At 44.3% G+C, this 16,945-nt stretch overlaps 1 protein-coding gene across 3 annotated transcripts in view; it reads right to left on the bottom strand.

Moving 5' to 3' along the window:
* Positions 1-16,945, bottom strand: part of ADCY10 (adenylate cyclase 10) — a 4,100,562-nt gene that overhangs the window by 3,825,320 nt on the left and 258,297 nt on the right. The window lies entirely within an intron of this gene.

Below are 16,945 nucleotides of genomic sequence, written 5' to 3'. Positions count from 1 at the left end.
TCCTTGTAAATATTTTAAAAAAAGCCCAACTGGAACATGCCAGGGATGCACTAGTCTTTTTGCAAAAAGCCTCTGACCCACTTACCTTGTGTAGTATCATGAATTTTATCAAGGTTGCAGTCCGATTAAGGATGACGAGAGAAGTGGATTGAAAGACTTGAGTTTCCCTTTCTTTCTTTTTATTTTTATGGCACTGTATGTTGGTATTTCTTACTGTATTAACTATGTATAAGGATCTTGATTAATATTTCATGCTTTTTTAAATTTATGTATATGTATATGTGCTTTTATGGTGTTTTTCAATCACCGAATAAAGATTCTTGAAATGAAATGAAATGACTTCTGTGAGAGTCTTTAGTCCTATAGTCTGAAGGAATTTCTTTGTTGCCTTGTAATGAACACTTCACCTGCTGACACCCCAGCTTCTGACAGTTTCATTAAAATATAAATTGGATAAAACACAAAAGTGTTTGATACTTCCCGAACACATGCCATGGATATCTTCTGTTTGAAAAGAAATCTTCGCTCCAATATGAGATTGTAATATTAGAGACCATAAAGAGCAGGAAATCTGCAATTAGATTTAAGGCGTATGACAAGTTAGAGTTAACATGTATCACAAAGGATTGTGGTGCTTACTAGTGAGTAGCAAACATCTTTTCTATGAATAGTAATTTTCTGTCTCTTGGGTTTTGTATTCAGGTAGTTGCTTGGATTTCTAGCATAACCACTAACTTGTTAGCCTTAGACCTAACAGATATTTTTCATCCTTTGTTTCCCCCGAATAACTTTTACTGATAAGGAGGCGATAAAGGCCATTCATAAGAGGTAGGCTACTGGCTCACATGAAGTAGCTATGGATGGTAATATGCATAATCTGGGTCTTTATCAACTATAAGTGCCTTAGTACACAGACACCTTGAGACAGTCCAAACAGTTATGCAAAACATTAGAGAGCCTGGCACTTACAATATTCTTTAGTGGACCAAAGGCTGCTAAATATAGAGCTAACCGATTATTAAAAATGGCTAAAGGGGAGTATTAAGCAAAAAACAGATTTTAGATGCTCCAGATGAGGCAAAAAAGATATCTGAGGTAGTGTGTCATCTTTCCAATCCTAAATGTACTAATTTATTTATTTTATTTATTTATTTATGTATGTATGTATTTATTTATTTAAACTTATAAGGCGCACGGCTACCCGCAGTGGGTTTTCCGGCGCCAAGGGATAGACTGAAGAAGCAAGAACTACCAGGCATCTATAAATGAAGCTGCTAGGGAAGACTGTTAAAAATTACTGCTGAAAGAGCCAAGTTTTTAAGCCCTTGCGGAATTGAAGAAGATCTGTTTCCAACTTCAAAGTCACAGGCAAGGCATTCCAGGATTTAGTGCCCAGATGAGAGAAGGAGCGGCCGCCCATCTTCACTAACCTAAATCTGGGAACGATAAAATCTCCTTTTCCTGAAGATCTCAAACTGCGACTAAGTTTATAAGCATGAAAGAGACTCTGTAAGTACCTCGGAGCAAAGCCCTGTTTTATCTTAAAGATGTAACATAAGGCCTTGAATTTAATTCTATTTGTTATTCTCAGCCATTGTAGATCACGAAGGGCTTGAGAAGCAGATGTTCTCCGAGGAACATTGCGTAACAGCCGAGCGGCTGCGTTTTGAACAACCTGAAGTTTATTCAAAGTTGTTAAATCGGCACCAAGATAGAGGACGTTCCCGTAGTCCAGGCGAGATATTACCAAGGCCTGGACTACCGTCCTCTGCGTAGAGGCAGGAAGCATCCACAAGATTTTTTGAAGCCATCTTAAGGTGGCAAAACAAATAGAAGCCACCTTGACGGCCTGTTGCCGCATTGTAAGCTTTTCGTCAATGAGGAATCCGAGATTGCGAACCTGGGCCACGGGTTGAGGGGTAGGACCCATACTCTCGGGCCAATGTTGAGGACCCCATAGATCTTTACGCTTGCCCAGGATCACAATCTCGGTCTTATCTCCATTTAACTTTAGGAAATTCTCATGCATCCACCTTGCCGCCTGAGACAGACCCTGCTTAAGAGCCGAGATGTTATTGCCTTCCCTGTTAGAGAGGGAGAAAATGATTTGTGTGTCATCGGCGTAAGAAAATAAATTCTGCACCTGTCAGTTTTCTTACAACAGAAAAAAGTGTACGCGGACAGTTCTGAGCGTGTGTTATAGTATTGGCAATGTAAGTAGCTCTAGCAATTTTACATTGTTTATGATAATCTCTAAGAGCCACCCTGTATGCTACCTTACGAGAAGGAGAGTAGGAACGCCTCCATTGTCTCTCGAGTATCTTTCATTGAGATTTCATAGTTTTTAAATTCTCCGAAAACCATGCCGCGGGATGACGGTGGGGCAAAGAATGCATGGATGCAAGAGGAACGAGTTTGTCCACAGCAGTGGTCAACCATTTAGAGACCGCCGCCTCCGACACCAAAAGGGATGAATTAACATTTGGTGAAGTGTCAGACAGATGCAGATTAAACTCAGTGATATTGAGCTTGCCCCAACAGCGTGATTTTCCCCCTGTATCAGTAGTATCGGATACTATGTTCTTTATACACAAGAGAGAAAATGTAACTGCCGTATGATCCGACCATTCCAAATGACGAGCGGCCGGTTCACAGTCATACGCAAGGTTTGAAAGGACAGGATCCAACAAATGCCCCGCAGAATGTGTAGATCCCGAGTTGCAGAGTATAATATTAAGAACTTCTAAATCCGCTAAAAAGGTTTTGCTGATCATACATCGAGTGTCTTCCAGATGTAAATTCGGATCCCCCCAAGATGGTGAAATTAGCGGCCTTCAGGATCAATGGAGCAATAGTTTCAGAGAAGGATGTTGCCCAAACATTGGAATTCCCGGGAGGGCGGTATATCAATAAACCGGATAAAGTCATCTGGGCGTTAATTGCTAATTTGAATTGAGCCACCTTACAGCCCTGAAAGGGAAACGCTTCAAACTTACAACTGTAACTAGATTTAAAAATTATGGCAATACAACCTCCCTTGCCAGTATCTCTGTCTCTCTTGACCATGACATAGCCAGGAGGAGTAGCAAAAGCAATGTCTGGTCCAGAGCTCGCGTGGAGCCAAGTTTCTGTTAGGAAAATGGCATCAGGTTTTCCATCGACTAAAAAATCATAAATATGATTTTTGTGCTTTGGGAGAGACCTACAGTTTATGCTCCAAAACTGAAGTTTGGAAATAGTAGAGGAGGGTTTAGTTACAATCGATTTGCCAAGTTTGTGTGGGCGTTTCCACTGTTTACACCTGCGCATCCTGCCCAAAGAGAATCCACAAGTATTACAATTAAAACCCTGAATAGGAAATGCGCAGGTTGAGCAGTACGTATATGGCCCATGTCTGTGGGAAATCAATTCCCCGGCAGCATAAGTAATAGTCGTACCTTGGTGACCAGGGGTGAGGCCATCTAGAGTAGAGTTGGTGGCCCCAGGGCCCAGCCTGGCGCGGACGGGCGAAGACGGGCAGGACTTAGGCTCGCGGAGAAGCGGCCATCTCACTTTGTAGTCCCGTGTACAGCGCAAGAGCGCTGGGACTTGTAGTTCTTTATGAATCAGGCTGCCATGTAACACGAGACGTCTCCGGCCAAAGTACCCAAATCGTCTGGCAAAACGGAAAGGACAGTGCGGGCAATAGGAGTGAGTCACAGAAGGTTTGTGATTATATAAAACAGTATAACAGGCGCAAAGGAAAATATAAATAAAAATAATATTTTTAAAAACAGCGAACAAACTATCACCCGGCTTTCCGCCTCAGGTGAGCTAAATCATTAGCAAAATACAATACAGTCTTCAGGAGCAGCACACGTAGTCTGAATGCCCCCGGTAAGCCAAGAGTTCTCGCGAGCAAACCCTCACTCCTCACTTTGTAGTCCCGTGCAGTGATCCTATTACAAAGCTTATGTGAATTTAGCAGGCCTTTTTGTTCTTGGGCATAACTACTCTTCTTCTATAGATAACTCTCAGTTATGTGCTTTACCTGGTTCTGCTTCTATTAATCATCCCAGGCTTCTTTAAAAGACTTGGGCCAATTTACTCAGGGCATACTTTGATCTACTGCCTTTTCTATTGCTTTGGGTTCACAGTTAGTTCCGATACCTCCTAGGGCCTGGAACTAGCTGACTGACTTCCGTGCACATTTCTCCTAGCCATTTGTAATCCGTTTTTGGAGGCTGCTATTGTAACACAGGTGTGGAATAAAGCCCTAGTCCTCCTTTTGTTTAAATTTTTTTTAAAAAAGGGCGTGGGCGCTCAGGTGCTCAGCAATTATCAACCTATCTCCCAGCTGCCATTTCCAACTAAGACTATGGAAATATGTTAACGAAAAAACATCAGATTGTTGGGAAACATGCTCCTTCTTGGATGAGGCACAAGTAGGATTTAGACGAGCTCATGGAGTGGAGTCTACGTTGGTCTCAGCCATGAATGACTTGCGAATTGCAGTTGACAAGGCTCATGTAGGGGCATTGGTGTTGTTAGATCTGTTGGCTGCCTTTAATCATAAGATATTTCTTTTTAGCCTGAGAGATTGGAGTGTGTAGGAGGGCCTTGGGATACTTTCAATCGTACCTGGAGGGTAGGTCACAAGCCACACAACATGTGCCCCTTTTCGATCAGCCTTTATGTTTTATGTCAGTTCACCAGGGGGTACCTCAGTGCTCGACTTGAATCCCAACGCTGTTCACCGTATATTTGCAACCTGTGGCCTCACTTACTAGATCTCATAGCATTAACTTTATCAATTAAGCTGATGATACACAGCTTATTTTTACGCAGCATTGAACTTATTTCATAATGGAGTTAATGACATTTGAGAATGACTAAGTAACAACTCACTGAAATGTACTGGTGATAAAACTGAGGTACTTCACTGTTTGGCAGGAACACTAGTACCCACTTTAACATCTAGCTTTTGGCATTGGTCTGAATCATGGCACTACTGATTACCACATCAGTGCAAAATCTAGGGGTACATGTGGATAGTGATCTCGCTCTCCAATTGTCTGCGCATGTCAATCTTTTTTCTACCTGCTTCTCCTTAATCAGACTGCTTTATAAGATTTTGCCATATCACCCAGGATCGGTTCACCTGTGGTGCAGAGTTCCATTGTAAGCCATTTTGATTATTGCAATGTCTTATTTTGAATGTGGTATTCTACTTGCTTTATCGTTTACCTTGAATTCAGACAGCCACAGCCCAACTAGCTTTAGCTCACTCCAGATCTTCCATGGGTGTTTAGCTCCCCATGCCTGAAAGAATGATTTAAAATTAACAGCATTACTTATCGGGTGGTCCATAAGATCTCTAAAGGAAATATAAACTCCAAGTACCGCTGAGAGTGCTGCGCTCATCTACAGTCAATCTTCTCTGAGTTCTGAAGTTCAGGAAGGTTCGAGTTCTCAGTTAGAGTGGCACAGCAATAGAATAATCCACCTTCCTCGCTAGGAGCAATCTCTGACTTATTGACATTCAGGAAAATGTTAAAGGCAATTCCTTGTCTAATGCCTTCCAGGAATTGGTCTTACTTGAGATACTTATGGTTCAGCGCCGAGATTTCTTTTGGGTTAAAGTCGTGCTCTATAAATGTTAAGTAAATTCTAATACTTTAAACCCAGCTGTTAATTCTAAACTACCTCCTTGCACTCACTGCTTGTTCTGGTTTTTAAAACGGGCAATAAAGCTGATCCTAGTTGCTATAGGCCATTATCTCTTATTGATTCAATTTCGAAGATTACGGATTGGATTCTCATGGACAGACAGGCTGGGCAAATGCTAACAATGTTATTTCTTATCGCCAATATGGATTTACGAATTGAGTAGGTACAACTGAGAAATTTCTTAACTTACGTCTCAATAATAATAAATACAGTTGCCAAATCAGGATCTATGCATTTGGCATTTATGAATGTAAGTTCAGCATTTAACTGTGTCAAACATACCAAACGTTGTTCCATTATATTATCAATAGGGGTCAACACTGATATTGTCAACTTCTTCTTGAACTACGTGTTAATCAGGCAGTGAATGTGAGATTTTGGGCTGAGGCGGAACAAACACTCTTTTAATCTCAATAAGAGGAAGTGGCATGGCTGTAAACTAGCTCCCTTTTTAAAACATTTTTTTAGATGATCTATTAATCAACTCTTTAGTCATACAAAGTCAGGATGTGCTTCTTTTTGGTTCCCATCCAGTACCTGCCTTATTGTATGCTGATAACACCATCCTACTTCCTTAACGGTTAATGATCTAAATACAATTATTCAAATAACTTGTTATTTTTTAGGGACAACTTACACCTCACTACTTACTAAGCTAAAATGTTCAACATGATGTGGTCTTAAATGCACAAGCAAATAGATCCGTTAAGCATAAGGACAATATTATCATAATTAATTTATTTTCTTATTTGGGCATGACATGGGATTCCCAGAATGAATGCCACCACTCACAGTGTTAAAAGCCAATTTTCATGTATGCCAATAGGTGTGGTCTACGATTTCGCCTCACAGTCAGGTAATAAAGCACAAACTTCAGTGTTAGCAATATATAAGGTTAAATCTGTCCCACGTTCCTCCTATGGTGCAGGTTTTTGGGGATACATTAATGCACCTAGAGGGTTTTTTACACACCTTAATGTCATGAAGAGTTGAGTCAGGGTTATAATGAGGCTACTATCAAATCACGACTATCAAATCACGACCACTAATGTTATGCATTTCTGTTTGGATTAAACCAGAAACTGAGCTCAATCATTTTAAAATTAATATCTGCTTCTCTGGATGAATGGCAAATAACTTCAGATCACATCTCTTGCTTGCAACTATTCCAACCACTAAACCGTATCTGACTACAGTAGATTACAGACCCTGATTTTTACTGATTCGATTTAGACTGAATATAGTGCCACTCAAGTTACCCCTTCTACTTTTTTTCAGCACTTTTCCTTTCTCTTGTTTCTCATGGAACAGGGAACAAAAAAATAGATAACGTTTTACTTGTCCGTGGTCTCTTCTTTGATTCCAATACTTGTTTGGGTTAGTAATACCCTTTCCTTTTTTCTAAACTCAGTATTAAGTTGTCACAAAAGAAACATGAGTACCCAACAAGCTTGGTATAGCTTATGTGGCCTGTGGCTTCCCCTTAGCAGTGTGTAATCAGCCAAAACAATCTGCATAGGTACTGACAAACCTTAGTTAGAGTGTTACCTTCTCCTGCCCTAAATTATGCTAGTTCGATCCAAAACATCGGCCTGAATATGCCGCAGCCCTCCTAGGGAGAGCACGCCTCTCTGAGTGGGAGATTTTACTTCCTTCACAGGTTCAAATCTGTCACAGGCACTAAGTGCTCCTCCCTGGTATCAGAATCTCTGCTTCCTAGACTACAGTCGAGTCTGCTGTTCTTGATCTCCAGCTCCTCAAAGTTGTTTCTGGTTCTGTGCTGATCCCAGCTTGCTTCATCACAGCTTCCACATCTCTGTGCTAATTGGGCATAGCACATCCTCGACAATGTTCTGGGAGGTTCTCAGGTGCATGGTGGGACAAGAAGAACGGTCTTTCCTCTCTTTTTATATCCTCTTCTTCCTCCTGTATGTCCTTTGAGTTCGTGTTGGTCTCATCCAGTCAAATACCTCACTGAATCAGGCTTTAAATGCCTTTTGTGTACCACCCAGATTGTCTCCAATAGACGGAACAAGCTGTGTGTAATTTGTGTAGGAGAACATGTTGATGCCATGCGTTTGAATGATGAATGCAAGAGGGCTCATGTATACATTAAATAGGCTCAGGAAAGGTACTTGCAGGACCCTATACTTAAGTGGTTTAAGACCGAAAGAAATGGTAGACCGCGCCACTAATTGACCTCTACTACCTGGGAAGGACTGTAGCAATCTCAAGACTGAACAACAGATGCCAATCTCTATCAGCCGCTTGAGTAGTATGGTGTAGGATATTATGTCACACGCTGCTGATATGTCTAACAATATCAAGGCAGTACTCGGTTACTGTTCTAAAATTGATGTATTATATTCTGTTAGTTCTAGCAGTGTGGTTTATGTGCTGTGCCATGGTCTAAAGACAGACTGTGAGGGATGGAGGACATCGTTTAAAAAAAAAAATAATGATAATTTTCGGATAGTTGTTTAATAAATAGGTTTCTCCAACACCTTGTCAACAGCTGAGAGAAGTGAGATAAGCCTATGGTTGGCAAGAAAGGTGGGATCTAACAAGGGCTTCTTGAGTAGCAGTAGCACCTGTGTTTACTTTCAAAGGTTGGGACAGTGGCAGCGGTCAAAGAAAGATAACAGAGCACTAGAAATAGGGTTGATGTGATCCCCTGCCATTTTTGATGTCATCAGTGATGTCACTGACCAGGTCATGAATGATTTAATATGTGACATCATCAGCAGTGGATTGCGGGTGCACGAAATATAGTTAGGACAACTAACTATATAGGAGCAATTTCAATGGTTTTGTATGAGTGAAATGTCCAGCTAACTATAACACCCCTAAAACTTAAAGTTTTTTGAGTGAATTTCAAAGGTTTTTTAAATGCTAATTCCTAACTATATAAGGCCTGAAACATATGTTTTTTTCAGTGAATTTGCAAGGTCTGTCAACACTCCAAAACAGAAATTGTTGGCAGCCATCTTGTGCCTCGGTAGACTGAGGCACGGGATAGCAGGAAAACAGACGTGTAGAACTCAAAAAAGGGGGCTGGGTAGAAGCACCCTGACCCTCTAGGCCTGCTCAGGGTGTCCCACAAGAAAAATCGCGGGGTGCTCGCACGATGCGCGCTTATAGATATATACATGTTTTCAAATTCGATTTTCTCAACAACTACTGGAGGGATTTACACCATTTAAACAAAAGGGCGATCTGCAAATCAGACTCTACCGTTTTGCCTTTTTTCTCACCCCCGCTTGACGAATCTACCCGAAACTTTCAGGGAAGAAGCGGAGCGGAACGGGCCATCTTCTTTGAGAAATTCGCGAAGATTCAACAACCGGCGCCAAATTATTCCCAAGAGAATGTTGCGGATTTCCTATGGAAACTAGGTCCTAACTATATATATATATATTTACATATCTTGTTTATTTAACTGTGCAATCCTTGCTAGGGAAATAATGCACAAAATGAAATAAAATAGAATTGAACTCAATAATCGAGTAATTGAACACGAGCTGGAAAAAGAAAACCACAGTCATTTTTGGTCTTTGACGTAGAGCTAGATGTGCGAGAAAAAAAAAAAAAGGCCTGTAAAAACTTGACCTTGACAGAGCCAGAAAAGAGAAAACTACCCAGTTAGGGAGTACTGCACAAATTGAAAACAGAGTAATTAAACTGTTGAGGGAGATCATTTGAAACAGACAAGGGTAACCTGGGCAACCTCAAGCAGAGGTCACTTGACAAGCACAAATTGAAATTGAGAAAATCGAGTAATAGAAGTATAAAGCTTAAACACACTTAGTGTAGGTATTAAACGTTATTTAAGGTTGAACATATGCATGTACTTTGATAATAGAGTAATTGAATTGAGAGAGTATAATAAGGGTACAAGTGTACACTATTGAGCTGGATAGAAATTACACAGATACATTCCAGTGAAGAAATACATTTGAAAATGCCAGTTATGATAGTAATTGACTTAAAAAGTTAAAACTAAAAGAAGGCATGCATGTGAATTGAAAAATTAGAGCAACAGAATAAGGGTGTGCAAATGTACTTAGTTTGAGCTAAATAAAAATTACTGGACCCACCATCTTCCACATTAGATCAAAATTAACGCTAGAACATTTGCAGTAAAATTGGAAACCATACATATGCAATTAATAGCATTTTAAAATAGAGAAGTACACCACCCCACTAAAAACTGTGAAGCATTGACGTCCAAAGTAGATATAGTTAACAAGAAACGTCATGCATGGTAACAAAAGGTCTTTGACATAGTGCTAGAACAAGTGCTAAACAGCGTGGCCCATAAAACATGTCCTATCGAAGATGCAAACCCACTCACCACTTGAACTTGCAACTTGAACAACGTGTGTGTTGACTGCCAAACGTCAAGACAGGGGCTAAGATTACTGGCAATGTGAGCCACAAAACAACAAACTGGCCACAAAATAGCAATACATAAAGGAAACATACGTCAAGTGACTCCCTGCAGGCTCATGCTGTAAAGAGTCAGGCGCAAAAACAATAATTGATGGACAGAATGCAGAACAATATCATACATTCACCCCAGTACAGAGATCTGGGCCTAAATCCATCGTTTTTTTGCACTCCACACCACCCCAGGTCAGACATGGCCATATGCAAATCAGCCTTGATCCTTTATCTCATGGGAACAGTCCAGCCCGAACTGCCATGCCATGTCTTTCCTGGACCGGAATCAAGCATCCAAGGACCAGTTTCTGGCTATCAGCCTTTATCAGCCTGGATAGCTTGACTCCAGTGGTGTGGAGAGCATGGGACTCACGTCTGAGCATACCCATCCCACTCGGGGTGACAAATGCAAAAACAACAATTGATGGGCAGAATGCAGAACAATGTCATACATTCACCCCAGTACAGAGATCTGGGCCTAAATCTATCGTTTTTTTCCACTCCACACCACCCCAGGTGAGACATGGCCATATGCAAATCAGCCTTGATCCTGTGCCTCATGGGAACAGTCCAGCCCGAACTGCCATGCCATGTCTTTCCTGGACCTGAATCAAACATCCAAGGACCGGTTTCTGGCTATCAGCCTTCATCAGCCTGGATAGCTTGACTCCAGTGGTGTGGAGAGCATGGGACTCATGTCTGAGCATACCCATCCCACTCGGGGTGACAAATGCAAAAACAACAATTGATGGACAGAATGCAGAACAATGTCATACATCCACCCCAGTACAGAGATCTGGGCCTAAATCCATCGTTTTTTTGCACTCCACACCACCCCAGGTCAGACATGGCCATATGCAAATCAGCCTTGATCCTTTATCTCATGGGAACAGTCCAGCCCGAACTGCCATGCCATGTCTTTCCTGGACCGGAATCAAGCATCCAAGGACCAGTTTCTGGCTATCAGCCTTTATCAGCCTGGATAGCTTGACTCCAGTGGTGTGGAGAGCATGGGACTCACGTCTGAGCATACCCATCCCACTCGGGGTGACAAATGCAAAAACAACAATTGATGGGCAGAATGCAGAACAATGTCATACATTCACCCCAGTACAGAGATCTGGGCCTAAATCTATCGTTTTTTTCCACTCCACACCACCCCAGGTGAGACATGGCCATATGCAAATCAGCCTTGATCCTGTGCCTCATGGGAACAGTCCAGCCCGAACTGCCATGCCATGTCTTTCCTGGACCTGAATCAAACATCCAAGGACCGGTTTCTGGCTATCAGCCTTCATCAGCCTGGATAGCTTGACTCCAGTGGTGTGGAGAGCATGGGACTCATGTCTGAGCATACCCATCCCACTCGGGGTAACAAATGCAAAAACAACAATTGATGGACAGAATGCAGAACAATGTCATACATCCACCCCAGTACAGAGATCTGGGCCTAAATCCATCGTTTTTTTGCACTCCACACCACCCCAGGTCAGACATGGCCATATGCAAATCAGCCTTGATCCTTTATCTCATGGGAACAGTCCAGCCCGAACTGCCATGCCATGTCTTTCCTGGACCGGAATCAAGCATCCAAGGACCAGTTTCTGGCTATCAGCCTTTATCAGCCTGGATAGCTTGACTCCAGTGGTGTGGAGAGCATGGGACTCACGTCTGAGCATACCCATCCCACTCGGGGTGACAAATGCAAAAACAACAATTGATGGGCAGAATGCAGAACAATGTCATACATTCACCCCAGTACAGAGATCTGGGCCTAAATCTATCGTTTTTTTGCACTCCACACCACCCCAGGTGAGACATGGCCATATGCAAATCAGCCTTGATCCTGTGCCTCATGGGAACAGTCCAGCCTGAACTGCAAAGCCATGTCTTTCCTGGACCGGAATCAAGCATCCAAGGACCGGTTTCTGGCTATCAGCCTTCATCAGCCTGGATAGCTTGACTCCAGTGGTGTGGAGAGCATGGGACTCATGTCTGAGCATACCCATCCCACTCGGGGTGACAAATGCAAAAACAACAATTGATGGACAGGATGCAGAACAATGTCATACATCCACCCCAGTACAGAGATCTGGGCCTAAATCCGTCATTTTTTTGTACTCCACACCACCCCAGGTCAGACATGGCCATATGCAAATCAGCCTTGATCCTGTGCCTCATGGGAACAGTCCAGCCCGAACTGCCATGCCATGTCTTTCCTGGACCTGAATCAAGCATCCAAGGACCGGTTTCTGGCTATCAGCCTTCATCAGCCAGGATAGCTTGACTCCAGTGGTGTGGAGAGCATGGGACTCACGTCTGAGCATACCCATCCCACTCGGGGTGACAAATGCAAAAACAACAATGGATGGACAGAATGCAGAACAATGTCATACATTCACCCCAGTACGGAGATCTGGGCCTAAATCCATCGTTTTTTTGCACTCCACACCACCCCAGGTCAGACATGGCCATATGCAAATCAGCCTTGATCCTGTGCCTCATGGGTACAGTCCAGCCTGAACTGCCAAGCCATGTCTTTCCTGGACCGGAATCAAGCATCCAAGGACCGGTTTCTGGCTATCAGCCTGGATAGCTTGACTCCAGTGGTGTGGAGAGCATGGGACTCACGTCTGAGCATACCCATCCCACTCGGGGTGACAAATGCAAAAAGATGGAGATGTACCTGTTCCCCTTTCGCCCAGGAAGAGGAGGTAAAATGACGGTTCTTGTACCCTGCACGCCAAGCACAGGAACTGGAGCTCGATAGGAGGGACCAAATTTCTTCTTATTCTCGATCTTCTCTCGGACCAGTTCTCCAACCTGGGGTAGCCAGCCGACTACCGGAATCTGCAAAGCAGCATCAGATGTGGAGGACAAATGTTCCTTTGCCAGACTGTCTCTGGTCTTTTGTAGGTTCTGTAAAACATTAGAATGTTCATCTACGTCAAAGGATGCGGCGGTCGCCGCCTCCATGTCTACATTATCAAGGTCCGGAACAAACATTTTGATGCCAAAGACCTTTCGTATGGGATCCGCCCACCCAGAGACCTACTAGGGAGATTTAGTGCATGCTGTATGCTATTGAGGTGGGTTAGCCAGTCTGGGCCAGTTCCTAATACCTTAGCTGTCAAGGATTGCTCTAAGTCACGGTTCATTAGTTCCACAACACTATTACCCTCAGACCTGGACCCTTAAAGAACTCATGACATCCTTAGAGGCAAACGCTGGACCCTGGTCTGACTGGAAAGTACCACACGCAAAAATTCCCACAAAGACACGCCAATCCCTTACAACAGTTCTGGAATCAGCTCTACGTTGCCGCCACAACCACACAAAGCGCGTGCAAGAATCAACTGCTACTAAGATGTACTTATACGCAGTATCAGATGACAAAGGATGGCAGTGATCTAAATAAACGCACGCAAGCAGTTTATTAGATATGTACAACTGAGTTTGGGGCGGGCGTGCAGCAGGAGAAGTTTTGATTTGCTGACAAATGCCACATTGAAGGACATAATCACTCGTCTGTTTCTACAAACCCCGCCACCAATATCGTTGCTGGAGAAGAGATACAGTAGCTGACATGTCGGCATGCGATGAGGCCATCCCAGCGTGGGCTGCTGTAATCAAAGTCTGCCTGTGGTCCGCGTTGCGGTATTAACCTGTCACCAACGTCGTTAATTCTCACATAAGGAACTTTATCAGGTCTTAAATGATAAGAGTATTTAGAAGGGAAACCTCTAGGGTAATTACCTCCCTTCTCTGTAGCGGCAATAGCTGCCAAGATGTCATCATCAATCTTACTTTTGAAACGTGTAACTGCCGCTACTGCATATGTTGCAACTGCCATCTTAGTGGCTTCATCCTCAAGACAATTGCCAACAGCATGAACTCCGACACGCCGGTGACCCCGAGTATTAATTACAAACACGAGTGGCAGCCATTCTTTAAGTTCCGCCACTCTAACCCAGATAATTTTATGTTTTATTGTGCGACCTTTGGAGTCACGATAATCATTTTGAGTCCAAAACGGTAAATTGTCATTGTATGATTGAACACAGCAGTAAGAGTCACTTACGATAAGAGTAGTCACACTGGGATCTGCGTACTCCAATGCAAGCATCAGAGCACGAAGCTCTGCCAATTGGGCGGTACAGTCTCCCAATGTCTGCGTATGCACGACATCGGACTTGAATTCACCATAGTACCAACCACAAATGCGCAGTCCGAAGTCGCTTGCGTGCTTCCGTCAGTGTAAATGATACAACGGAAATCCTCAAGTGGGCGCATACTCAGAGGAGCAGGATGAACAAATTCAAACTGCAAGAACTCTTGCGTCTGCAGAGAGGAATCAAAAATTAATGTGACATCCGGGACGCGGCCCATTGTATCCACCGCGGGTGCAAAGCTTTGGAATTTGGTACACTGGCTTTCGTCACTGCCTCTAAGGCAGGATACGGAGTAACAACCAAAATGCGTTTCTCTGCGCCAGTGCACGTTCTTTAAGAATCGCCATTTGCACTGCTGTCAAAACTTTTTCCGAAGTGTACAAGTGTGACTTGTAAGCGATAGGGACTGTGTCGCCCTCATTAAAAGTGAGGTATGTGAAACCCACCGCCACTGGCATGATTCTGATCACCAAGTTGGTGTGGTTATCACGAGTCAACAAGAATTTAGATTCTAGAAGATCAGTCTGCAAAGATTGCAAAATGGCTGAATGTTCAGGCAGCCAGCACGATTTGGAAAAAGAAGGTTGTATCAAAGCCTAAAGAGGCTTGATACGCTGGGTATAATCGGGAATGTACGTACGTCCGAAATTCAAAAAGCCCAGTAAAGATTGTACTTTCTTCAGTGTTGTGGGAGCTTGCAAAAGTGCGCATTTCTCCAGTGTGGGAAGTTGGCCTGATGTGCAGTGCTCACTATTCTAGTGATCACTATATATCAGTCCAAACAACCCTTATTGATGATTGGTTGTAAGTCAACCTTATAGACCAGCTATCCTAGTAGCATGGATACGAGCAGTCTAAGGCTAAGACTCTAGAGGGCGTGTTAAGCCAGCTGTTTTACCATCACATTACCCCTTGAACACCCAGTGAAAGGACACCACACAAGTGTTATGAAAATAAACAATGTATTTATTAGAATCACAACAACCCTGTACTCTTTATGAGGACAGGGTGCTAAGCACACAACAAAACTCTTACGAAAATACTTTTAAGTTAGCACGTTACACAAATGCCCGAGGGGCACGAAAAACCATATACGCTAAAAGTGGAATGCGAATTACTAGCAGGTAAGTAACAGTTCTAATAGGCTTTGGAATCGCTAGGACTGGACTAGGGAATCGTTAGATTACTACTAGGAGGCCCAGGGGACTCGGGTGCAGAGTGTGCACTCTCACGCGGGATGCGGGACAAAGTCTATGGAAGCTAGAATTCACAAAGTTAGTGTTCACGGGCGAACCCGACCTGGTGGGAAGAAAACGACAGTGGATCCTGACCCTAGGATAGTGAGGCTATGCTGGGACACCGAAGTGCCGAAGTTACCTAGCCCAGGGGCTGCAGCTGCATAGGTCTGAAAAGACGTCGGGGATCTCGTTGCCGGACCAGGAGCCTGGAAGGAAGAAGTTGCTGGCAGGCGACCAGTGAAGGAAAGTTCGATGGATCCAAGCCTGGATCAAGGAAGAAGAAAACCTGAAAGCAGAGGGGACCAAGTTCTTGAATCACTAGCCAGTGATTAAGTGGGCACCAGGATGGCACCGGGCGAAGTCACCGCCGTCAGGTGAGTGGGCGCTGCTGGGCTCTGCAGTCTCTCGGACCAGGAGGCGTTGTCGGCGACCAGGATGGAGGTGCGAGCTGTCCCACGAAGGATGAAGTCGTTGGCGTCGAAGTTACCCAGGATTGGGCAACAAGCCTTGGCTAATTCAAGCCCACGCGGTGGACTCAAAATGGCGTCTTGAGTGGACCAGGAGGGTCCGGGGTGCTCCTCTTCTGGAAGGGAGCAAGGGCCAGTCTGGAGCAACCAGACCAGCAGCAGAAATGTCGTCGGGCGTCGTCAGGAAGGCCACAAGCCAGCGGGCTAGTAGCCAAACAACGCGGTGAGCAGCGGAAAGCAGAAGGGCCCCACGCAGATCGTGGAGATGCTGGGGGGCTGCACTTCGGAGCTGGAGCTGCTCAGAGTCGGGGCTTCTCGGACCCCAAAGCACTCACCAGTAGATTACTCGGCGGGCTTGCTGGAAAGAAGTCGTGCAGTCTTGCAGATGGCCGGTCCCTTGAGGTCTCGTCGCACCCACGGTTCTCAGCTGGGCTGTAGAGGTGGGTAGAGGTCAGAGGTGCCAGGGAAGCCGGTTCTCGTCGAGCTGGGCAGTCGGATTCCGGAGGAAGGACTTACAGCAGACCGCAGTGTTCTTAGATGGTGCCTGCGGATGCAGGGTGACTACTCCTTAGTCACAAGGGAGAAATCTTAGGAAGAAGTCTTGAGTTCCTTTCGCAGAAAGTAGTTTCAGGATTCAAAGATGATCTGATTTGGAAGGGGGCCAGTCTCTACCCTTATCCTGTAAAAAGGGGCTGGCACGCGACTAAGTCCTGCCCTATGGGTGGGACTAGGAGGGGGGTGGTTACACCCACTTCCTTGGCGGGCTTTTCCCCAGCACAGGGTCTGGAATGACCCTGGAACTGGTTCAAGCCGGACTATGCATAGTGAGCACCGGGGTGCTACTTGCAGTCACCTTCCTCTAAAGCCCTGCCTACCTACAATACACAACACCCTGTCTGGGACGGTGCTGGCACCG

This window comes from Lissotriton helveticus, chromosome 3_1 (assembly GCF_964261635.1).
Source record: "Lissotriton helveticus chromosome 3_1, aLisHel1.1, whole genome shotgun sequence".
NCBI classification, from domain to species: Eukaryota; Metazoa; Chordata; class Amphibia; order Caudata; family Salamandridae; genus Lissotriton; species Lissotriton helveticus.
This window is presented reverse-complemented; position numbering and strand designations above follow the sequence as displayed.